At 40.2% G+C, this 26,932-nt stretch overlaps 1 protein-coding gene across 2 annotated transcripts in view; it reads right to left on the bottom strand.

Moving 5' to 3' along the window:
* Window positions 1-26,932, bottom strand: part of TkR99D (Tachykinin-like receptor at 99D) — a 335,482-nt gene that overhangs the window by 4,115 nt on the left and 304,435 nt on the right. The window lies entirely within an intron of this gene.

Genomic DNA, 26,932 nt, shown 5'->3' with positions numbered 1-26,932 from the left:
GAATTGGATATTTTCTCTCTAAAAAAACACGCCTTTATTAAATTGAATTTCTCTCTCAAAATTCGAGAAAAGTGACGAGTAGCCGGAAAAATGGAACCAATCGATGCGATAAATCGCATGTCGTTTTCACACAATAATATCACACCTTAACACGTTTTTAGTAGTTTTATTGAGTTAATTACCCAATATTGTCGGAGTACGTGCAAGAAGTCATGAAAGAAGCTTGAAGAAAGGTCAAATGCGGAGGAAGATAATCCAAGCTAAATATTTTGAAAATTAATTTTGGGGGAATAAGAACGTTACTTGTGATGAAGCGTGTGCCACGTATTGCACTTGTCCCTCTTAGCGCTCTCAAGTCTCCTTACCTCCGACCTAATCTTTGCCTTTGATTCTTCGCATTCGTCAGAAATGAACACTTCCAAACATCAAAGGAAAACCCCCTTCCAAATCTTATATTAAACAGCCATTGCTGACGCTCACCTTTCAGTCGAAGATTTTTCATCACTTCGTAAATCCTCGTTTCAGAGTAGCAGAGTACCCAGTTCCCCTCTCAAAACTCAAGTTTACCATTTTCCGTAAGGAGCCGTTCAAGTATTATGTAATTCGTTTTTCCCGTTTTCTCACCCCCTCCTCCCCTAACTGCAAACCGTCCGTCGCACTTTGGACGTGAAGGCGTATCTCAATTTGAACGTGAGCCCTGTTTCCCATGTAAATCAATGATTTCTGGGGCTCTTACGGAAATCGAGATACGCTCTTACACAGGTGGAGTGACGAAACTGCCTTCGCCCATCATGATTTGTGTAACACTTGTTAACACCATTTTCCCCGGATTCTGATCGAGTTTTTGACGAAATATTGCCCTGAAATATTTTTTCGACCAGAATAAACGAAGGTCTGAATACGGACGTAAAGTAAGCGCACCTCCGCAAATGAATGGTAACGCTATTGGAGCTACTTCGGAGTCAAAAGATTTGTACTCACATTTTTCCCATTAATACATCGTATTCTACTTGGAAGAGTCCATTCCTAGGTTGTGATTCATAACTGATTAAGAAAATTCCTCTTCCCTCAAAGATATGAAGATCATATTGCTGTCCAAAATTTTGTTTTTTGCAAGTAATCAAGAGAAAAAGCCAGTGAAACTTTCGTTTTTAGGCGCTCAACAGTTTTTTCTTTTTGTATATAACATTATTTGGGAATGGGATTTTGCAACGTTGAAAGCCGGTTAAGTTCTTACGTTTGAGAAACGTTGAATAGCAGCTTACGAAGCAGTTTCAGGACATTCCGTCAACGATTTTTTGTCCACGCACCTGTTTTGTCCCGTTCTTTACGTACACGCGTAAAATAAGCAACAGTGACTTGGTCCAAGTGTTATATTTTAGTCCGTACCTATGTAAAATTATATTGAAAATATCGAAAGGAGAAAATTGAGAGGAAGGAAGTGTTTTTATGGTAACTCATTTTTCAAATGAAATGTTCCTTTCTTCTTTTGATTCATTTTTCAAATTGTCATTGCTGCTTTTTGGTTTTATTTCTGTCCTTAACATTTTCAATTTAAAATATACCTTATATAAACAATTTTTTTTCCTTAAAATGAAAATATGACTTCATTTTAAAAACATTTACATTTTCAAGACGTGGCACATATTTGTAAAACCTTTTCCAAGCGATGACATCGATAATAATCTCAATGAGCCGCAGTGGTGTCGAAAGAAACTATACGAAAATGAATAAAAGAGGGGAAAAAACCAAGGAGCTTGTAATCTTTAGTTTTAACCGATTTGTATACATCGATCTTTTAGAGTCAAATACATATGTCCAAATTTGAGCGATTCTTTGCGCGTACACCACGCTGCAGTACAATCAAATCACAAAAATAAAAGAAAAAATTAAATTACTTTGGAAATCATTAAATTCGACACGGATTACAAAAAATTACAAATCACACATTATATTTTTCTTTAATACATATTATTTTTCATCAATTTAAATAAGAATAATTACGCAGAATGTGCAAACATTTCAAATTCATGAGTTGAAAAATGCCGACTCCGCGAGTTTAAGTATCGCAGCCTAACACAGAGCAAAGCGGCGTGCTGCCAGCGCAAAACTCGCACGGGCGCCTACAAACCTAAAGGGATACTTCACGCATTGCGCAATGCTTGAAGTATCCCCTTAGGTTTGTAGGCGCTAATGCGCGTTCCGCGCTAGCTGGCCGCCCACGGCGCCTAAAGCAAAGGGCCTTTTACGCCGTCGCCTTCCGGGAGGAACCCAATCGAAAACCTGCTTGAGCACCCGATCTTCTGCCACCCTTCGCACATGTCCATACCAGACCAACTGCTTGGACCTGATATCGTGCACGATGTCATTCTCTATACCCATTATCTCGCGCATTTTTACATTGCCAAGTCCTAGCATCCGTATTTAATAAGGTTTAGCATAATTTTTGAATTTAATTAAAGAAAGAAATGGATCGATTTAAGCAGAAACATTCTTGAGTATGGCGTAAAGAAGATTATATTTTGAACTAACAATAAAATAGCTGAATGGAAGCGGGCTTTTGCTTGATATAAGTGACTTTCTTTTTTCAGGAAGCATCTTTTTTCTTTGAACAAGTATTATTTTCTTTATTGATTCATAAGGCAATCTTCTTAGCGGTAAATTTGAGCAGATTCCTGCTTGAATCAAGTCACTTTTTCCATTAATGACGTTGAAAAATCATGCTAAATGTTATTGAATACAGAAACTAGGACTTGGTCTGTTTTTCAACTATACTGCTATCTTTTTTGTCCTCGTCACTTGATTTAATTTGCGAGGGAACTTCGTGCTTTTGAAGCGCGGCGCCGTCGCGAAGTTATCGTACACAGGAAAAATCTAAGAGCCTTTAGCTGAGGCAAATCAAAAGTTCTATCCGGTTCAGGTATAAAAAGATGGGATTTTCTCGAAAGATGATTACGTCCTGTTGTGCCCAAGAGGTGTGAGGAGATTTAGTGAATTTTTCGTCGTATAATTGAACCCAATTTTTACCAAAAATCTCAATCATATATTTTTTCTTTGGATGCTAGGCAAATATATAATTAGTAAATCTCGACCATGCTACGAGTGATGAAACTCGAAAGAAGGTGTTTTTAGTATTTTATTAATAAAAAATCGCTTCCGATGTTATACAATTAATTGAAACTTCATGAAAAAGAGACTGACTCTTAAATCTCACTACTATTCTACAGTTTTCGTTTAAAACATTAAAAATAAAGATTCTGTTGTTTAAAGCTCAAAACATTCAAAAATTATTTCTTCTACAATTTTGACGAAATGCCCTGCAATTTGAATATTATTTGACCGCATATGTTAGACGAATATGAGTTGAACTTGTTGAAATAGAGAAGTATCTAGTCACATCATGATTGAGTTGAGGGAGAGAGGTTTAAAGCTTTATTCCTTCAAAAATCTCAATGTCAGGGATGAAGCTCAACACACATTTTGGCGCATCCAAAATCTATGTTCTTATGACTAGTAGAGCTTAAAACCACCCCTATAATTTATATTTTTCTAAGGCTCGGTTCTTTCCAATTTAATAGCTATTATAAAATCATTGATTCCTGACGTGCGTTCAAATTCTGTCCGATCTCTTTAGCGTCATTTGGACGTATTTCTGCCGAACGGAACTGTGTGCGGATGGAAAAGAATGGTGTGCTCGTTAGTTGAGAGCGGTGAGAATGAATGGAAATTTTAAAGCGCCAGTGACGTCAGTGACGACCAGTGGCGTGGCGTGAATAATCGATTATCGATACCTCGCCATTTGAAGCTATGGTAAAGAATCGATTACTAAGGTGTTCGCTGCGAACACCCTAATAATCGATCTTTTTTCATAGGTTTGAATGGCATAACAATCGATATATCGCAATTCACGCCACGCCACTGGTGACGACGACGGGAGCGACTACGTCCCGTTGCCCAATCATTAACTCATGAGTTCTGTCCACAACGCCCTTGCACCATGCCCACGGCTCATGAGTTAGCATATATACAGTTGGCGCTTAGTTCCGTCCGACAGAATGTAAAATCCCGCTTTTAAATTTCTCCAAAGGGAATCACGCCCACTTTTACATTGTTTCTTATGTAGCTTTCTAGAGTACACCGCATCTTTCCCACTCTACTGTAGTTCCGTTTAACAGAAATACGTCCAACTTCAAAACATATTATCGGCTCAAGCACAATTTTCTTCCAATTTTTTTTGTTAATTTTCTTTATAAAAACGCAAAGCCCCCGAATTTTCAATGTGATACATGACAATAAAAATAAATGAAAAGAAAAAACGTTGTCAGATGAAAATTTACAAAGTTGCAATGGAGTCAACAGTCTGTTGACCCTGACCCCTTTCATTAAAAATGTCGTTAATTTGTTGCCGGTGGACAACATTTATATTAAAACTTTCCAGAGCAGCTTTCTAGAGTACACCCCATCTTTCCCACTCGTCTATAGTTCCATCTTGCAGTAATGCGTCCAAATCATTGATTCCCGCCGCGCGTTTGAACTCTGCTCGATCTCCTCGGCGCCATTTCAGGCGACCGACCCGGCAACTTGGCCTCGTGCCTTTTGTTTGGGTTGATATTTTGCATTCTGAGCAGTAAATTTGAATTTAACTACGTCCATGTGAAGCCCCAGTTTAGTCGTCGCTATCTCAGATTGATTGGTCCCGGTGAAGTTTAAAAACTCCTCAACTTTTAGTTGCTTTCTTGTCGATCGCGAACTTAGTGAACTTTCCCTCGGGGGGCGGCTGGGGCGGGCGACCTGCGGATGTTTTCTTTTGGCGAGTTCCCAATTCGACCTGTTCGTTCGCTGGGGACTCACGCCGCGCCGCGCCGCACAGAGGGATCAGCAAAGAGATAGGTCGGACACAGTGGCATAGCGTGATTCTCGATGAATCGATTGATCATCCATCTAATCCTATTGAAAAGGATCTATTATCAGAATGTTTGCGGCGGTTACCTTGATAGTAGATTCTTTGCCATAACTTCAAATGGTAAATTATCGATTGTCGAGCCTGGTCAGCGTGTCGTGAATTTCGATGAATCGATTGACCATTCATCTAAACCTATGGAATAGGATCTATTATCAGAGTGTTTGTGGCGGTTAGCTTGATAATCGATTCTTTACCATAACTTCAGATAGAAAATTATCATTGTTGAGCCTGGTCAGCGTGTCGTGCTTTGCGATAAATCGACGAATCTGTCATTTAAACCTGCGAAAAAGGGTCGATTATCACAGTGTTTGAAACGAATACCTTAATTATAAATTCTTTATCGCAGCTTCAAATGGAATACATCGATAGTCAATCACTGGAAAAAGAACACATCGGATCTAGAGTCTAGACTCTTAAAAACATCGACAAGAAAAAGGACCCTTGATTCAATCAGATTTAAGCTTAAATCAAGAACCCAGCCTCTTCATTTGGGCGGATTTCCTTTTGATTTAAGCTAAAATCTGATTGAATCAAGGGTCCTTTTTCTTGTCAATGTTTTCAAGAGTCTGGACTCTAGATCTAATGTGTTTTTTTCCAGTGAATAATTCACGCCTTGTCGTTGCGTCGTGCTTCGCGATGGATCAATTGATCTGCCATTTAAACCGATGGGAAAGGATCTATCAGACGCATTTCTGTCAAACGGAACTAAGCGCCATAGATAAGCATTGCGAGTATAGGACGGAACGAGCCCGGCGCCTGTTTCCGCCGCCAATCCAAGCCCCCTCTCTACCTTCCTCCCCTTATGCCGCTTAGTTCCGTTTGATAGACATACGTCCTATTATAGTATCTGCAACGAATACCTTCATAATCGATTCTTTAGCGTACTCTCAAAAAATATAATATCGAAAGTCGATGACTACGCCTCGCCGCTTGTCAGAAATGATGTGGAAACTTTAAAAGCTTATATTTCCGTTAGCACAAAATCTAGGAGTTCAAAAATGGTTTTGTTCTAAAATTTCTTTTATATAAAACATCTCTTTTTAAAGTCATATTGTGATAAACTAAACATCAAAATTTGTAGTTTTGTCGAAAATGTTCACGTCCGACCTTCCCGAAGACTCGTTTCATTGTGCGCCAGGTCTTGCCGCGTTCTGCTGGGAGGAATCCTGACTTATCGGCTTAGCTTCCACCACCTCTTTGATTATTCTCAAGTTCTTGTTTTTGTTTCTTTTTCTAACAATGAGTCGATTTTGCGAATCGAAGAATCGTGTTTTGAAGGTATAAGCTTAAAAACTGGTAAGACGTATTGAGGTCTGTTCGATGGCTAATTCTCTACGAATTCTACGCACTATAATAAAGTAAATTTACAGCAGCAGTAAGCAAACATTAGGGCATCGAGCAAAGTCTCCTAAAATATTCTGCGATTCCACTTTTAACTATTGTCAGAAAACGAGTCCATTACAAGTAGAAATACATTTCAGCTGTTGACTCTTAAAAAAATCTAATTTATAAAACCGGATTCGTGGCTTCCAAGGAATGGCTGGAAGATGCGAGTTTATTCGACCCGTTTAGGTACGCACCGAATGCGTTGTTGAGAGCAATGACGAACTGTTGTCGAAAGCCGTAAACGCCTTCAGTTTCGTGTGATACTTCATCGCCCACACCAGAGTTAAAATATTTGCATTAAAAATCATTGTTATGTCTTGATTGAGAAGTTTCAATTTACTGATTCCAAAAATATAAACACTAGGCTATGCGACATTTTGTTAACGATTTGTTGTACGCGCATCTGTTTTTTCTGGTAGTTTACATCCACGCGTTTTTTGGCAGGGGAGTTTTGGTCCACTTACCAATTAAGATCCAAAGTTGATTGGTCCGCATGTAAATACAAACGACAATTGCTTACGACCTTTTTGGATGGAAATGTATAATGGCTTAGAAGAATGACGGTTTACTTGTTTTTTTTTCTTTTTGTTTGTTTGGTCCAACGGAGAAAAATGTATAGTTGAGATTTTTCGTAAACATGGGGGAGCGTCAATTTCACGAGGGGAAATTCACCAAAACTCTTCACACCTCTTTGGTGCGACAAGAATCTCAATTATCTTTCGAAAAAATCCCATCATGTTATACCTGAACCGGGTAAACCTTCTGCACCAAGTACTTCCTTCCCAAATTAATTGGAGTGGTGAGGGCAAAATGAAAGCGGTAGTCAAAAAGCTTACTAAGTCCTAGTATCTGTATTCGATAAAGTTTAGCATGATTTTTAAGCTTCATTAGAGGATAGAGAGACTTGATCCGAGTAGAAATATGCTCAAATTTACCGCCAAGAAGATTTAGTTATGATTCAATAAAGGCAACAACACTTGTTTAAAGAAGAAAAGATGCTCATATAAGAAGAATAATTCACTTACATCAAGCAGAAATCCGCTTTTCAAAATAAAATCTTCTTGACGGCATATGTTCAAGAATGTTTCTGTCTAAATCCAGGCACTTTTTTTTCTGATGAAATTAAATAATTACGTTGAACGTTATTAAATACGGATGATAGGACTTGGTGAGTTTTTGGACTACTTGTCCCTTTTCATGCCATAGTATCTTGATTTATTTTGCGAGGAAAGTTTCGTACTCCCAAAGGATGCCTGTCATTCGTAATATGTTGGAGTGCCTTAAATGCCGAATGGTACTGTGCAACACCTCTGTTGTGAAATACTTGCTATAGGCGCAGTGGCACGCTGCGCTGCCGCGATCGGCCGGCCAGCGCAGGACACGTATTGGCGCCTACAAACCTAACTGGATACTTCACGCATTGCGCAATGCGAGAAGTATCCAGTTAGGTTTGTAGGCGCCAGTGCGCATTCCGCGCTGCTAATACGCCTCTTCGCTCTGTGTTAGGCTTTAATATTTAAACTCGCGGAGTCAGCGTTTTTCAACTCATGATTTTGAAATGTTTGCACACTCTGCATAGATTATTCTCATTTAAATTGATGGGGAAAACAAATATGTATTAAAGCAGGAAAATAAAATGTGTGTTTTGTAAGTAAAAGGCGGTTCCGTGTCAAATTTAATGATTTCCAAGGAACTTTAATTTGTCCATTTATATTTTGTGCTTTTACTGTGCTGCAGCGAGGTGTACGCGTAACCAAACGCTCAAAAGTCGACGTATTTGACCCTAAAAGATCGATGTACAAATGGGTTAAAACGAAAGATTGAGTGCTTTTGGGTTTTTCCCCTCATCCATTCATTTTTGTATAGTTCCTTTCAACACAACTACGGATCATTGAGATTAATATCGATGCCATCGCTTGGAACAGGCTTTACAAATATTTGCCACGTTTTAAAAATATGAATTTTTTTTTAAATGAAGCAATATTTGCATTTTAAAAAAGGGTGCATAAAAGATATACTTTATATCGAAAATTTTAAGTATAGAAATAAAGCCAAATCAATATGACAATTTGAAAAAATGAATCAAAAGAAGAAAGTAACACCTCATTTCAAAAATGAGTTACCATAAGAACACCTTCTTCTCTCTCAATTTTCTCAATACGACCTAAAATACTCGTATTACGCTTGGACCAAGTCACTGTTGCTTATTTTACGCGTGGACGTATAACGAGTGGACAAAACAAGTGCGCGGACAAAAAAAAGTTTACGGAATGTGCTGAAACTAAACGCTAATTCTCGACCATCAGTCGATTTTAAACTATTTTATAACAAGATTAAAGTTCTCTGCGTGAATATTTGATGCAACAGTGGTCGTATCTCTCTTCAGACAAAATAAGAGCTTATAACCATGTTTCATTGGAAACTATTTGGCTCCTCTAATCCCAAGTTTTACCAATTTTTTTCTGATTGTACGCTAAAATCAACAAAACGTAGGACAGAAACTGCACCATTCTGCAAAATGTTGACTTGTCTGCGTCAGTTTGACAACCTTCGGGGTTACATTCCTTCGTCTGTGAAACGATATCTTCGCTTCCCCTCGTCAAGTATCGAAGGTACTCTACGAAACTTGACGAAACGGACTGGTTGCCAGAATCGGACCTCTCTAACGCGATCTAATTTTTACCAATTTCATATCACTCTGAAGAGGAGAAAACGCACTTGAATAATGCAGATACAACATGAAATTGAAAAGATACTCGTGGAAGAGCCATTGCGATTTGAGAACGGCAGCTACCGGTAGCGAGTCACGAATGATCGATTATCGATATTTCCCCATTTGAAGCTGCCGTTAAGAATCGATTATTAAGGTGTTTGTTGCGAACACCCTGTCTATCGATCCTTTTCCACAGGTTTTAGGGAAAAATCAATCGATATATTGCAAAGCACGCCACGCCGCTGTCATGGAGCGCGCTTAGGAATTCATGGACGTTGGCTTGCTGGAAACAGACGGCAATTGAATGTTCTATCCAGGATGGTAGGAGTACATCTTTCTTATGAGCCGGGTGGGGGGAGGGGCAGGGCGAGGCGGGGGGGGGGGCTGGTGGGGTCTATCTATGAGAGTGGGACTTTGATGCGTGCCATTACCACGCGGGCCAAATGCGGGATTAAGTAAGTGATTTACTCTTGCGTCAGATTATAACTGGAGAGGATCAATAGCGAATGCAGCATAATTGATGAGTTGGCTATAATCGAGAATTCGAGAGGGAATTGCCGGACGCAAGGGCCCGTAAAATTTCCACTTTGAATCAATTGGAGGCCCGAAAATACTGCCGCACAGTGAAGCGAGTCGGGAAAAGCTCGAGGGAAAGCTCGGACATGATTTCGACACTTTAAAAGCTAGAATCCGCTCTAAAACGATACGTAGAGCTTTTAAAGTGGTTCCATCGGTTTAATCGTGAAATTTTCTTTTAGCAACACCCCTTAAATTGTCGTCCTCCTGTGGTGTAGTGGTTGTAGCGCTTGCTCTATGATCGGGAGGTCCCGAGTTCGATTCGCGGCCAGGTAACCCGAGTTTGATGGTGTCAAACAACGGTTACCTCTGCTGCCCTGCTAAGGAAGAACGCCGTATGAACATTCGAGAGTTGCCAAATTTCCTTTGATAAAACGTTTATTTTTGAGGAAAATAATGAATGTTTTTCCTCGAAAGTTTCAGACACTTTAGATTAAATTACAAACAAAATTATCTCAGACATTGACCGAAAAATGTTCAAGAATTTTCCTGGAAATCAGCGATTTGCCAGAAGAAATTTGGCAACTCCTGAAGGATCATACGGTGTTTTCCCTTGGGACGGCAGTGTGGCTGGCTTAGTTATGGACGGAGGGGATAGGGCTCTAGGGAAGGTAGAGAAGGTGGAGAAGGTGGAGATGGTGGAGAAGGTGGAGAAGGTGGAGAAGGTGGAGAAGGTGGAGAAGGTGGAGAAGGTGGAGAAGGTGGAGAAGGTGGAGAAGGTGGAGAAGGTGGAGAAGGTGGAGAAGGTGGAGAAGGTGGAGAAGGTGGAGAAGGTGGAGAAGGTGGAGAAGGTGGAGAAGGTGGAGAAGGTGGAGAAGGTGGAAAAGGTGGAGAAGGTGGAGATGGTGGAGATGGTGGAGATGGTGGAGAGGGTAGAGAAGGTAGAGAAGGTAGAAGGTAAATTCTACGTGAATTTCACAAGTGAAATTTATTTTTCCATCTCTACGAAAGTTGCACGGGCATTTAAATTTTGCCAAAACCTCCTCTGATAAAATATGTCTTTTTGAGAAAACTCTCCAATGATTTTTTTTGAATTCCCCAAGTTCCTCAGATCAAACTGCGTACTCGTATAATTCTATGCCAAGCGTTCCCATCGAAGATTTTCCCGACTAAATTGCGCGACGGAACTTGATGAATGTTCGATAGGCGATTTTAAGATCCTACGACTTGGTATCGAGATGCACGATAATTTTTCATATGAATAAATCATACTTTGGTGTAAGCAAAAAAGTATCACACGAAACAGAAGGCGTTTTCGACACTTGACAATAATTCCTTGTTCCTCACTACAACGCGTTTCGCGTAATCGATCAAATGAACCAGCATCTCACCACCATTTCTTCGAATAATGAAATCAGGATATCTCCCAAGATACGACACGGAAAAAAACTCATTCTTGCTCTTGAAGACCTAATGCGAGCTGTTACGTTGTTCGGTAAAAAAAAATACACGCGCAAAAGGCTCGTTTACAAATTTTTGAAGGGCTATTGAACTTTGAAAGCTTGCCGGGCTTTGGATGAAAGGGGAAAGGTAAGAAGCCGAATAAGGTTGCCATGTGCGGCAATAAAATTGGCATTATACATATGCTTTTAAATGTGGGAAAAGTGTTGATTTTTCAGAGCTATGTGGCAAAAACGATAGGGATTGTGGCAGGCACGCTGTTCAAACGAACGGAAAAATGTTTTGGGAATTAGGACACGTAGCGAAGAACGAGGACGCAGTAGAAACGGGTGAGAAGGGAAGGAGTGCGCACACTGCGATGCTAAGGAAAAAAGCCGTATGAGCATTCGAATGTTGCCAAATTTCCTCTCAGAAAATATACATTTGCGAAGGAGGTTATGAATATTTTTCCTTGGAATTTTCAAACTATGTAGATCAAATCGTCACACAATGGGTCGAGTCAATAGGAGAGGTCGGACAAAATTGGAGACTATAAACGCTTATAAATCCGTCTATACAAAACTTTGAGGTTCTAAAAGTGGTTCAATTGGTTTTCTCATGGAATTATCTTCTCAAAGCACCCCTGAAAGTTTAAAATGTAACGAAATAAACATCAACATTTGGAGTTTCAGTCGAGAATTTCATGTCCGACCTGTCTTATTGACTCGATCCACTGCGCTTCGTTTCTCTCGGAAAAGAACTTAACTTGATTCCAATGTTGCCAGATTTTTCCATGAGAATTTCGTTTTTTACCAGGGGATTTTAAAAGATTTCTGACTGAAAATTTCACAATTTTTTTTTTACTCTCATGCAAAAATCAGACAAATTTTCGAAGAAAATTATGTAGTTTATTCTCGTAAAGAATTGAATTGTTTGCGGTAATTTTGCAACTTTGGAATGGAGTTACGTTCCTTGGTTTGGCAATCGGCAAAATTACAAATAAAATTCTCCGACACATTGGATGAAAATTATTCACGAATTTTCGGGAAAATTCGTGATTTGTCGAAACGAATTTTGCCACGCCTGAAGGCTAGTAGGGTGTTCTTCCTTCACTTGATTCGTCGTTTTCTCTCGAAAGAACATTACTATATTCAATGTTGCCAAATTTCCCTCGCAAATCAATTTTTACCGGAAGAATCCTGAGCAAATCTAACCGAGAATTTAGCTAATTTTTCTTCTGATCCCATCCAAAAATCAGAAATAAGGGACAGCAATGGAGATGTTGCATGTGCGAGGAATTTGCGATTTGACTATCGATTCGTACATAAAAGTTCGCGAGAAACACGATGGTGCCACTGCTTTTCTCTGAAATCAACTCCCAAGCTCAAAAAAAGCTCTCAAGTTGACGCCAAAATGGAGGGACATCCCACGCTAACCTGAGAGTCCACCTCTACATCAAGACGAACTCTCCATGCAAAGATAGGGAGCAACTACATTAGCTGGGTTGCTGTGTTTTCAATTTTAGGGTCCCCAAATAAAGTGGCAGCCCTGTCAATGCATTTGTTCCCTATCTTTGCATGGAAAGTTTGTTTTGATGTAGAGGTGGGCTCTCAGGATAGCGTGGGCTATCCCCTCCATTTTGGCCTCAACTTGAGAGCTTTTTTGAGCTTGGGCGTTGATTTCAGAGAAAACCAGTGGCACCATCGTGTTTCTCGCGAACTTTTACGTAAGAATCAACAGTCAAATCGGAAATTCCTCACACATGCAACAGCTCCATTCAACGGACAATTTCAATGGTGTGTCGCATTGAAATTGTGCAAGGAAGAGGGCGCGCGTTGATGACGGCGCAGAGATACAACTATTCGTGCTTGATGGATATCCGCGCGGTATTTGCAAAATTGAAGGCGCGATGCTATGAGACGTGAACTTACTATGTTCCGCATTGTGTTGCCATCTCCATTGCACGAATTCATTCTTGTAAAAACTTGAATCGTTTGAGTCAATTTGGCAACCTGAGAACGGAGTTACGCTCCTTCAAGTCAGGAACGACGGATGGTGGAAGGCCAGCGGCACCGGTGAACCGGAATCAGTTTTACAATTGGACGTGTTTATGCTAAAAGGAACTAAGTGCTTTGGATTCGCTTGAGACATAGTTCCTTTTGGCATAAACACGTTCAATTAATCTGGAGGCGCTCGTCTCCGGATGGAATCAATGTGAATCGGGCGCGAGACACAAGTTCACTGTTTCGAATTTCACTCCTCCGGCGACAGGCATTTAGCTTTCCCCGTCCCGAATTATTGATGACGATTTTAAAATCCGTCCATTATCTCCCCGCGCGGGTGGCGCCTCCTACCGTTAAATAATTGATGGCTGATACTTCTCGACTGTTGCAAGGATCCCATCCCCCAACTTTTTTCCTCCCCCTTGTAAGGACCGAGGCCGCGCGACTTTAATAATTACCGAGGGATATTCTCCCCCCTCCCCCCCCCTCACCCCGGGTACCTTGCGCATCGCCATCGGGAAGTAAAACTCATTCCAGATGGAGGAAATAAAAAATCAAATCATAGCTGCGACGAGAGATAAAATACAGGGAAAGTATTCCGAGTGAAAACGTGTTGTATAATGTTCATAGGGTGCGCTGGAAATGCATGCGATTCCCCTCCGGTTTCGTTTTCTCTTCGTCTACACATCCATACGAACCAGTGTTCGAAACTCACACTGGAAAGAAAAACACATTGGATGTAGAGTCCAGACTCTTGAAAACATTGACAAGAAAAAATACTCGTGATTCAATCAGATTTTTGCTTGAATCAAAAGGAAATCCGCTCAAATTAAGAGGCTTGGTTCTTGATTGAAGCAAAAATCCGATTGAATGAAGAGTATGTTTTCTTGTCGATGTTCTTAAGAGTCTGGACTCTGGATCCAATGTGTTTTTTTTCTAGTGCACCTTTGAATTTCAGGAGCCATGTGGCGCATCAAGCTCGATTTTTAGGGGCTATTGAAGATTTTTTGGGGGCCAAATTGCCTTTTTGCCAATATACAACGGTGTATTTAGTGAAAAGTTAGACGCAATATGTTTTAGTTATAGAACTAGTGACTGTAACTTGGGGGAAATTTCGAAAAATCACCAAACAGGAAAAGTAGGATTTGTTTTTGGAGGGGAAAGGTTAATTTTTAGGGGCTACGTTGGCGCAGAGCCTTCTTTTTTTAGGCGCCATGGCCGATTTCTTAGGCGCATTTAGAGCGTTGGTGCATGTGAGTTTCGAACACTGATACGAATCTTATTACAGAGATAACTTTCTCATGGAGATACTCAGCGGACTCATTATTGAAATTTATAGACAAGGATTTAGACAAAAAGAAAATGGATCGATCCTATTTGTGGAAAGGTGGTTGATATCTAGTCTCTGAAAATCATGTACATTTATTCTTGTTATACTTATCCTGTCACTTGTTGAAAAAGTTTGAGGGATGCTTCATCTTCGTAACTGCACGAACTTCTTGTGACCTTTGTGAGTCTTGCGTGAAAACTCGATACATTGTTAAGAAAATTTCAGGTAGTTTTCACCGAAAGAAATACAATCCGAGCAGAAAATACTTTTAAAGATTCCTGTCGGCGGCATGAGTTTTAGAGTCCCACAGTTGGTGTGGTATAGTCAAGGTGGTTTAGTGTGGTAACAAGATTAGTAAAACTAAAAATGTAGCATGATTTTACGTTTCTTTTTTCCTTAGTCGTCTTTCTTAGATTGCTTCATGCTTACAGTGGTGTGCATCGCAGTATGACCACCGCGAGCAAAACTTGTGAACAGCGATACGGTCAAAACGCCTTCAGATGTTCATATATGCAACACACGCATCCATAGAGCACGAATAGTTGTATCCAGCCGTTATTATTCATTTCATGGCAAGTTTGTTGGGTATGATTGAACCGTAGGCGCTGAAAAAAGCCAACTTTTTTTACTCATTTACTTACAATAGAAATACAAAATATGCCATTAATTTACCTACGGAGTGAGATGTTCTCACAGATGAGCCAAAAAAGTGGTTCTTTCCTCCGTAATACATTTCAAATCATTCCAGCTGTGATGTTTAGGTGTGAATGCAATATTAAACATGGTAACTTCTAAATCACCATGAAACGTGACTCCTTCACAAAATTTCACTCATTAAACATTATAAATGCTGAAAAATTTCAAAAATCAACTAAAGAGTGAGAAATTAGCTTTCCGAATCTGCTTTTTAATGACAATTCAAATATTTGCTCGGAAACAAACCAAGATCAACAAAGAGTGAGCTGCCCATTTAAAAACTAACTTACACGTCCAAAAATTCCGTTCATCAAATTTTCCTATCTTTTCTTACGTACTAAGTTGACACACATACGATAAGATTGACAGTTTGAATTTGTTTATTCATTTTATAGTCCATTGATATTTTGCAAGGACTCGACTTTACTCGAGACTTGTTTTTTTTAGAAGTAAAAAGTCGGAATTTATTCATTCATATAATTATTCATCTACCTAATAGTTTCAATTATATACAACTCATGCATTAATTAATATTGCCTCTGAAAATGACCAATTAATCGGAAACCTTGAGATAATGTAATATAATTTGTAAATGCGCAGTTATTCGGCTATCATTTTTACCTTTACCTCAAAATTCCTGTTCTCTTAGATAATCATTGTATCATTATTTTAACGATCCTTTGTATTTTAAACCAATTTAATTTAAGTATTGTAGATAGATACAGGCATATTCTTGAAGTAATCACCTTATTTTAAACATGAAATCGTTCAAAAAAATTCCCCGAGGAGCGACAGAACTCTTCGGTCACCCTGTGAAAGTACTCCACACATGCCGTTAAAAGGGAGTATAAGTCAATTTTTATGATCTCGCAAATATTCGCGAATCGCTTTCTACAACCACGGAAATGGAACGGATGGAGCCGCGTTTCGTTTCTCAAGATTCAGTGTAGGTTCCCATGTTTACGCTTTGTCGGCGCGCACGGTCCCATGGTCGCGAGACCTGCCTCGGGACGGTGATTTCATCTGGCACTTTGCGTTGCGAATAAACTCAATTTTACAAACCATTGAGTTTTATTTTTTCGCCCGGAATGAACGAAATGTCTAGTTGATCTTCAGCGTTCTCTCGCACACGGTCGATGGTTCTTGCGGTTCATGGTCAACACAAAATCAAACTCGCTTAAGGTGCTTTACCACGGTTTCTGGCGTGATCGAACCGGCGTGCGATATCTCGCGTCGATTATGTAAAAAATGTCGGCAGATTTTGAATTTTTAGGCAAACAAGGAACGATAGCCCTTGCGATTAAGCCTTAAGAATCATTTTAAACAAAAAATTGGCAAAATTCAGAGAAATGAAAGCAGAATACTGTTAGGAAAAAACCTCGCATTCGATACCGGAAATGTTTCCTCTGCTGCTCAGGAGAGAAAACATTCCTCTCTTAAGCACTGACTAGTTGCTCGGGAGAGAAAACATATCGACGGTGAAAGTCGGCAATCACATAACTCGATTTGCGACGTCGCAGACTTCCTGTCATACTTTATTCTTTAAACGGAAAACTACTCAACGGTAATTCCTTAAAACTGCCGTGATTTTTCTTCTATGTGCGAGGAAAATTCTGCAAAAACTGCAAGGAATCATGTCCATTTGTTCTCCTTTAAAAAAATAACATAGTTACGGAGATTTTCAGACACCGCAAACGAGTTATGTGATTGCCGACTTGCACCGTCGATATCTCTCGCAAGCAAAACTCGATGTAGAGGAGAGAAATGTTTTCTCCCTTGGGAGAGAACAGTGTATCAGAAATGAACAGTATAAAATATAGAGCATGATGGCGGGAAGTCTGCAACGTTGCAAAATAAGATGCATAAATAATAAAAGGTGCAATGCATGCATGATATTTGCAGAGATGCAAAATAAGATTTTAGCCATCAGTATGATTCCTAATATGCGAAGTCGAATAGCGAAAGATTAAACGTATCGCGAAGTAATAATTTTGCAATTTTTTTTCCGTCCAAGAATAAAGGAGAATTAGGTCAGAGCTGAAAAGCGTAGACGATGTGACGCCGGCCGGCACGGGGCGACTTCAAAAATGTTTTGAGTGTCCGTGAATTTTTTATTTCAATTTTTCCCTCTGTGACTATGTGCGCTTCGTTTACTCATCTACCCAGGGGTCTGTTTTTTATATTTTTATTGAATTGAGTTTCCCCCGATTGCATTTCATCAATCGTCTCTCGCTTCGGTTAAAAAAGAGAAGGGACAAATAATCAACTTCCCTAATCGAATGCCGCGGGTTTCAAAAAATGAAAGGGTATCAATTTATTCGGATTTTACACGGCTATTCATTTTCAGTTTTGTGCTTATACACCGGAAAATCCATTGGACTGCAATGATTCTAAATATGCGTTGTGCTTCACAGAAAAATTGATCGGCATGTGACGTTCTCTGATTTTGAGCGATTCGCTTTGCCTTGCACTTGGGAATACGTTATAGTTAAGCACTCCCTGACGATTTAGACAGATGAAGATAACAGAAACCCATGAATTAATACGATTTCCAGTATATGTGAGCTATTCAAATTGTACTGCTTAATTTCAATTTATCAAGATAATTCAATTCTTGCACTGAGGCAACCCTCGCGATTTCCGGACAAGTATAGTTCGATCTGAACCTCATTTAAATCTTGATTATGAAATATAACCCTCCCACACCGAGTTTTCTGTAATTTTATTAGAGTAATGGAGAAGGTGTACACAAAAACTTTATCGCTTCATCCGAGAATGCTCAATGAGCTAGGTTCGCAGTGTTTTTCATAATTTTTTGTTAAAATGGGCAACGATGGAAAAATATATTTAAAAATGAGGAAATGTGCGTCATCTGGCAGCATTTGGCATTTAAACACAGGCATTTCAGCAGCTTAGGTTATTTTGTTGTATTTCCTCCAATAATTGTTCAATTTACAAACCAATGATATCTTCGTGCACAGTTCTCTCAGTAGTTTAATTTTAAACCTGAAATTCACAAAATTTCAGACAGCTACAAATGCTCTTTTTGAGCAGAAATACCTATTACGCATTGTTGGAGGAATGGACCGTTATGTATTTATTGTAAATTTAGTCGATTTACGAGCTTGAGTCATTGATCATTATAATAGATTTACAGCGGAATTATCTAAACTATGTGTCTCGAAATTAACGAATCGCGCTCGATCATGCAATGATGCGTACCATGCACTAAAAATGAAAGGTGTCGTTAAGAGTCCGTGCTCGAAATCATTGCTGATAAAGAAAGGAATGAGAACACGCGCAACCTCATGCAATCGCTCACTTTAAATTGTCGAAAGCAATTAATTAGGAAATTTTCAGCTCAATAATGAAAGCTTCCTAATCACATTGTGACAGCCAGAAACATGACATAAATTTTAATTATTGTGTACCTAGGTCCCGCAAATACGGATGATCAAAAACCTGATCATCATCTAATTATGACACTCGCTGGAATTTTTTCAGCCGCAGAATTTGTGACTCACGTAGGCCAACCCTGGAGGGAAAAAAGTAAATTACTGGAAAACCAATTTGGAGCAAATCCTGCCGTGGTAGTTTTGATGCAGGCAAAGTATGCTCCCCTGTATGCAGATGGACACAATGCCACGCATGAGTTTGTTCCTTTTTTTGTGGTGCAGCCGCACTTTGCGCAGTTCTCAGAATTTAACTGAATGCTCCTTGCGTTATTTTTTTCGGATTCAATTTTGTGCACCTCACGACTATTCGCTCCATGGGTTGCGTGGAAAATACCACGATTCAATGACACTCATTAGATGAAGCATGAGGGCAGAATATCTTTTCCGCACAATGTACATTTTTGGTAATTTTTCTGATTATCGTTGCCGCGCAAAATCATATTCGCACAAGTCAGATCTCAAACATCTAGCAACATCGGCAGGGCATGCAGTTAGTTTCCCACAATTAGTTCATATAGTGGAGCGGCTGTTCGCGGGCAATGTAGCATGATTTTAATTCCGTTATCCGTGTCAATTTTAACGAATATGCCGTAAATAGTTATTTTAGTAAATTTGTAATCGTGCATATTTCAAGTTTTATATTTTAATCGTAATATTTGGTATGCATTTCAAAGCGTATCCTAAATCGATATTATGCCCGAAAATTTTAAGATAATTGAAAGCAACCGCGGTAAAAATATGCTAGTTCATAAGAATGAGAAATACCCTTATTTTCAACTTCCAAAAAAAAGGAATCGTTCCGTCGATAAAAGTTGCTATGCTAATTTTTTCAATCTTTGATTACTCATTTTTCTTAAATACGCCTCATATTTTTCTCGACATTGCCACATGCTACAGAAAATTATTCTTATGGAAATGAATATGCGGCAACGATAATCGGAAAAATTACCACAAGTGTACTTTGTGCGGAAAAGATAGTCAGCCAGCATGAGTACCTCAGACTTCGGGGTCGCAGCGCACAACTCACTTATTCAGGGCCTTAAGCGGCGCGTTCCTTGCCACAGTATATGTTTTCAAAGAGTTTCTAAATTTAGCACAGTTTTCTCGGAATTTCGCGGAATTTTTTAATATTCCGTAGAAAAGATTGCGTATACACTTTCAAGAAATAATTTCAAGGATTTTTTTCTTCTTTCTCTCATTTCCAAGGCTCCCTCATTGCTCAAGGCGACCGAGATGGATTTCTGGCGAAGATCGGCTGGAATCTCGAGGAGAGAACGTGTCAGGAATGAACGTGTCCGAGAGATAATGGGCGTTGAGGGGACGATTGTGCACGATATCATGACCAAGCAATTGGTATGGTATGGGCATGTGCAGAGAATGGCTGATACCAGGTTGCCGAAGAAGGTGTTGGAGTGGGTCCCCCCAGGTAGGCGACGGAGAGGGCGTCCAGCCAAACGGTGGGTAGAGGGCATCCATGAAGAGATGGAGAGATGCCAGCTTCCGGAGGATCTCTACCATGACAGATTCCTGTGGAGAATAGGCGTCGCAGAGCGCCCAAGCGCGCCGTAAAAGCGGCTCATACATACATCTCTCATTTCCTTTTAAAAATACGGGTATTTTTAACCGTCACAACTGAAACAGATGTTTTCGACTTACGGTGCGTCTCTTTAAAGGGCTGCTTGTGACTGTGAACAACATCTCTCGTGATTGGTACTGTGCATGTATCATGTTGGACCATTAATACAAATACATACTGTCAGAGAAGTGGGTATACATTTATTCTCGTCGGCATCGTTCAAATTCTCCAGAAAAAAGGAGGAAAAGGAGGTGTTTCTGTAAACACTGAAATCTGATACATTTAAACAAAAGTCATCAAAGGATTCCTAAAAAAAGAGTAGGTACAAAAATATATTATTGAGGAATAATCCTATAAGAATGATGTTTTCCATGATTTCAAAGCTGAGATTTCGGAAGTAAATGAAACCATGCAGAAAAAGCCTTAGCAAATGTGTTGTATTTCATGATGATAAATGAACTGTATGCATAATATTAACGGCAACGTATTTTAAATTTATACGCTGATATTATAATTGAGGACACCGCACCAAGAACATCCTACAGACGTATAGGTCGTTATTACGCCCATCTGCTTTTCGGATTCTACGCACCTTGGACTATGCTGTGGTAGCGATAGAATATAGATAGGTAACGGCTCGAGGTCGAAAAACCTATTTTTTCTGAGTTAAGTCAGGCCTCTGGATCGATGGATGCAAGAACGACCGATAAACGGGCCTATCAGGTGCTAGTTACCTCTTCCTTTACTCACTACCGGTATTCTTTCATTTTGCGTTAATCATGCGTGATTAAATTGATTTATACTTCATATTGCCACCAAAATGACTGTTGGACGTAATAATGGCCTATAAACCGCTTTTTTAAATTAAATATATGAGAGTATAAACCCAAAATGTATCGCAAAATCTACCCGGCATCCTGCAATAGAAGGGCGAGGTCACCCAGAAACACCAAAACAGGGTAAACTTTAAATGCGTTTTTCTCAAAACGAGGTTTCCAGTTCCTCAATTGAAATAGCCTCCATACACGCTGGGCTTGTCGATTTCCTTTGACATTTTTGCAGTGGTGAAATGCATAGCTGAAGTGCGCTCCAGCTAGAATTGTATTTAGCAAATGGTTGGTTTTTATACGAGGATTAAAAATAAATAAGTGGTACGGAACAAAACAAAAGAATATGAACTATACAGGGTGTTTCAGACCACCCGTACCAGGCCTTTTTCTTGGTTGGTATAGGTCGTACGAAGTCGGAGACCGCGAGGTTGAATAGGGAATTGACCCCAAGGAATCCGAATTTCGTGGTCCCGAAACCCCCCCGATCCCCCTTGGGGGGTAAAGGGGGGGTCACGATGCTAAAAGTCACGGTTCCCGACCGAATTGCGGATAGATCGCATCAGAATTGAAAAGCACGGAAAATTTCACGTGGAATTGACCCCTAAAAATCCAAAATCGGACCATCCAAGGCCCAAAAATGATCCCCTAAAGAGGGGGACAGTACCCCCCTCCATAATTTCTCTTTGGTCTCAAAATTGACGTAAATCCTCCAGAAAAAGACGGTTTCCCAGGTAATTGACCTCAAGAAATCCAAATTTCATGGTCCCGAAGCTCCTGTAGCTCCCCTTGGGGGGTAAACAGGGGGGCCAAATTTTACAAATCGGGGCTCCTTTCCAAATCGCAAATTGATTGCATCCAAATTGAGGAGCAGAAAACATTTACATCTTAAGGGACTCCTAAGAGTTCTAATAGACCCCTTGAACGGCAGAAAGTAACCCCCTGAGGAGGGGGGCTTCGCCCCCGCCAAAAATTTCGCAAGATTCCTCTTTGGTCGCAAAATTGACGTCGATTCTCCAGAAAAAGACGGTTCCCTATGTAATCCACCCCGAGGAGCTCAGGGAACATGAACTTTAGAGTCATCGGGGTCGATTACATAGGAAACCGTCTTTTTCTGGAGAATCGACGTCAATTTTGCGACCAAAGAGGAATCTTGAGAAATTTTTGGCGGGGGCGAAGCCACCCTCTTCAGGGAGTTACTTTCTGCCGTTCAAGGGGTCTATTAGAACTCTTAGGAGTCCCTTAAGATGTAAATGTTTTCTGCTCCTCAATTTGGATGCAATCAATTTGCGATTTGGAAAGGAGCCCCGATTTGTAAAATTTGGCCCCCCTGTTTACCCCCCAAGGGGAGCTACAGGAGCTTCGGGACCATGAAATTTGGATTTCTTGAGGTCAATTACCTGGGAAACCGTCTTTTTCTGGAGGATTTACGTCAATTTTGAGACCAAAGAGAAATTATGGAGGGGGGTACTGTCCCCCTCTTTAGGGGATCATTTTTGGGCCTTGGATGGTCCGATTTTGGATTTTTAGGGGTCAATTCCACGTGAAATTTTCCGTGCTTTTCAATTCTGATGCGATCTATCCGCAATTCGGTCGGGAACCGTGACTTTTAGCATCGTGACCCCCCCTTTACCCCCCAAGGGGGATCGGGGGGGGGGGTTTCGGGACCACGAAATTCGGATTCCTTGGGGTCAATTCCCTATTCAACCTCGTGGTCTCCGACTTCGTACGACCTATACCAACCAAGAAAAAGGCCTGGTACGGGTGGTCTGAAACACCCTGTATAATGAACCGTAGGTTGATTTAAATTTCTGACCGAACTGTTTTCTAACGCTTCAGTCAAATAAAACACAAATTTAATGAGTTGCATTAGCTCGTAAATTCAGTCATTCTATTGTTTTTTTGCTCCAATTTCTTGCGAAACTATAAACCTGATATCAAAACTTGGCTGTTTTGAAAACGCCTTCAAATGCGGCGTGATATCTCACGCATTCTGGACAGTTCAAATAGTTGTATCATTGCGCCTTAGGAATGCGACGGAAGATTAAAATGGAAATAGCCTCCATGCACGCTGGGCTTGTCGATTTCCTTTGACATTTTTGCAGTGGTAAATGCATAGCTAAAATGCGCTCCAGCCAGAAGTGTATTCAGCAAATGAGTAGTTTTTATAGGAGGATTGAAAACGAACAAATGGTAGGAAATAAAACATAATAATAAGAACTTTGCAAAACGATAATCCGGGTATCGGAACTTGGCTCTTTTGAAAACACCTTCAAATGCGGCGTGATACCTCACGCATCCCGGAGAGTTCAAATAGTTGTATCATTGCGCCGTAAAAATGTGCCGGAAGATTACCATTGAGAACACCGCACCAAGAACAGCCTATAGGCGTATAGGTCGTTATTACGCCCATCTGCTTTCCGGATTCTACGTACCATGGACTATGCTGTGGTAACGATAGAATATAGACAGGTAACGGATCGAGGTTGAAAAACCTATTTTTTCCGAGTTAAGTCAGGCCTCTGGATCGATGGGTGCAAGAACGACCGATAAACGGGCCTATCAGGTGCTAGTTACCTCTTCCTTTACTCACTATCGGTATTCTTTCATTTTGCGTTAATCATGCGTGATGAAAATGATTTATACTTCATATTGCCACCAAAATGACTGTTGGACGTAATAATGGCCTATAAACCGCTTTTTTAAATTAAATATATGAGAGTATAAACCCAAAATGTATCGCAAAATCTACCCGGCATCCTGCAATAGAAGGGTGAGGTCACCCAGAAACACCAAAACAGGGTACCTGCATAGAAAAGTCTGCGCAGTACATCAAAAACAAAACTTTAAATGCGTTTTCCTCAAAACGCGGTTTCCAGTTATAGGCTGTTCTTGGTACGGTGTCCTCAATTATATGCTCGGAAAAAATGGAGTAATCTAACATATCGAAGGCTAATGTGCGAAACTACGGACATCCCTTTGCACCGTTATAGACTTCCAGTCATACTTTATTTTTTCCCTGAAAAATTAGTCAACGAGTTCGTAATTTCTTAACAACTTCACTGATTTTTTTTCAGTTAGTAAAATATTCTCCATTAAAGTTGACTTTTAACCGAGGGGAAAACATCCAAAAATCGCGGCTCTTCCCAAAAGTCTCGCCACAGCTGTGTTGGTTTCCCCGATTGAGGTCAACGAAAATTATGATTCCACTGCGTATGAAGTAAATATAGCGTGCATTTGCCGGTTGCCGGCCTCCATGGAAAATTTGCTGGCTCCTCTAGCGCACTTCCGCACTCCCAAATTCACAATGCGGAACCAGTGGTGGGGCGTGCTTCGCGATGTATCGATTGATCCTCCATTTAAACTCATGGAAAAGGATCGATTAACAGGGTGTTCCGTAATAATCGATCTTTTCCCATGGGTTAAAATGTCTGATCAATCGATACATCGCAAAGCACGCCACGCTACAATGCGGAACTCGGATCAGTTGGACGCACTTAAATCAAAAGGAATTATATCTATTTTTAGCATGAGCCCTGTCATGCATGTATTCATATGGATCTCAGGGCGCATGTTATAATGGGTATAGTTCCTTTTGAGTTGAATAAGTCCGGTTGGACCCCATCAACTCCCTTCCCACCGTCGTTTTACAGCGCGATTACAGACCCTCTGTTTTATGCTTTCGGCGCTTTGACGATGCCGATGTCAGCCCCTAGAGCGCATTAGCGCCGTTACCGTAACATCACCCTAGTGGAAGTCAGCCTTGTGCAGGTCCGTGCGGCGGAAGGCTAGGTCCGTGCAAGTCCCCGTCACCTCGTGCAGCCATCTGCGAAGGATGGGATTCCCAAAATTATGCCTTTGTTTCGCTTCCCTCTGCACGGGCTCACGGGAGGTGACGGGGACTTGCACGGACCTAGCCTTCCGCCGCACGGACCTGCACAAGGCTGACTTCCACTAGGGCAGCATACGATAAGTTCTTATCAAACAAGTTCGCGAGTTCCTGCGGATTTTCCTCATGGTCCGATGTGGTTTATGAGATGGAAAATCTTTGCTGTCTACGCGTATCCTGTCTTGACTCTTGACTCAAGTTTCTCCGTCTCCACTACTCATCATCGAATTCAGTGGCGTGGCGTGCTTTGCGATATATCGATTGATACGCCACTCAAACCTATGAGAAAAGATCGATTATCAGGGTGTTCGCAGCGAACACCTTAGTAATCGATTCTTTACCATAGCTTCAAATGACAAGATATCGATAATCGATTATTCACGCCACGCCACTGATCGAATCCGTTTTTTTTATTACAAGAACGTGTTCATCATTTATTATGTCACTGATTTTTAAGTCACGCCCTTGCCGGCACAGAACAAATTGGACCACATATACAAAGTAGAGTCTGTCATTGCTGGTTCATTTTAGAAACAGCATACCTGAAAATTTTGGCGAAAATGAGTTAGCGACTAGGTGATTCGATGGACGCCATATTTTGTGTCAGAACGACGTGGGATATATGGCATCGATTGGCTCTATTTTTTCAGCCACTAATCATTTTTCTCCAATTTTGAGATCGCAATTCTGTTGTCAGGAGACCAAAGCACTCACTTACCAATTCTAACAAAGAATTTCAACGTAATAAAGGCGTGGTTTTTTTAGAGAGAGAAAATCGCATTGGATACTGATATCGATACTGCACTCGAATGCGATATTTTCTCTCTAAAAAAACCACGCATTTATTACGTTGAAATTCTTTGTTAAAATTGGTAAGTGAGTGCTTTGGTCTCCTGACAACAGAATTGCGATCTCAAAATTGGAGAAAAATGACGAGTAGCTGAAAGAATGGAACCAATTGTTGCGATACATCGCATGCCGTTCTGACACAAAATATGGCGTCCATCGAATCACCTTAAGGGTTAATACGCGAGCTGATTTGAGCGGCAAAAAACTCACAGGAAAAACTTATCCTGTAATTGGTAATTTTCAACCAGTAAAACTTTGTAAGATTATAATATGCCTATCTTAAGGATTTGATTATAAATTGCCATTTATAAAAGCATGCAAATTTGAATTTTGTAAGTATACGTGCGTTTAACAACGGTAAAAGCTTTGGCCTGTGACAAAAGAATCGGCAGTTTGTGAATACACACAAGAGCATCAGAGGAAGCTTTGGTGCATGGGAAATTAAAGATGTTCTGCAACACGATAAAACGAGTTTACAACCCGTAAAATTCAACCGTATTCTTTCCTGAGGAAATTTAGATAGGTTGTTTGTGTCCAATTTTGTGAGCTTTTTGACCAACGTTTAAATATAATCTCTCTTCATGCATTGATAGAGAAAAATAAAAAATAAATTGAAAATAATACATGGAGTGATAATTTAAACATCAGAGTCAAGAAAACGGTTTCTTTCTCGCAGGTTAATGTGTACTTAATGCTGTTTTGATGTCAACGATGGTATAATTTGTTCACTTTTACTGTTTTCTCGAAACTGTCATTTCCCACTGATAAGACCAAATTCACTATTCTAGGAGAGCCATTTGGTTCATATATATTCGGAATTTTTTAAGGTTAGTTACTCTCCCGCAGGATAAAGAGCAATAATGACGAGCAAAGTTAATTAAGAGCAAATAATTTTTTTGTGGGCACGGCAATTAATTCGCAATCAGGAATTTTGCAATTAGGAACTTCAAAGTCTGGTTCATCTGTAAAGACACCTATGTGTAAGGAGAAAATAGTAGTGCATACATTGTTCCTAAACTGAGTCAGAAATTGTAGTTCCTAATTATAAAACGCAATCCCACCACTGCGCTCTAAAAACTATCTGTCAGAAAAATATAAAAAAAAGAATTCTACTTCATTTCGTTCATTCAACTTAGATTCGTGAAAAAAGTTAACCTGATTTCGAGAAATTTAGTCGTTATTCCCATCCCAGGCACGCAACAGCAGCGTTTTTAAAAGAGCGCACATAAGCCTCTATGAGCCCTTTCACCGAAAAATTACTCAATCGGTGGCGCGCAACTGAGAGGTCG

The sequence above is a fragment of the Bemisia tabaci genome, chromosome 5 (genome assembly GCF_918797505.1).
Source record: "Bemisia tabaci chromosome 5, PGI_BMITA_v3".
In the NCBI taxonomy this organism is placed as follows: Eukaryota; Metazoa; Arthropoda; class Insecta; order Hemiptera; family Aleyrodidae; genus Bemisia; species Bemisia tabaci.
Note: the sequence above shows the minus strand (reverse complement) of the source record. Positions and strands in the feature narration are given on the sequence as shown.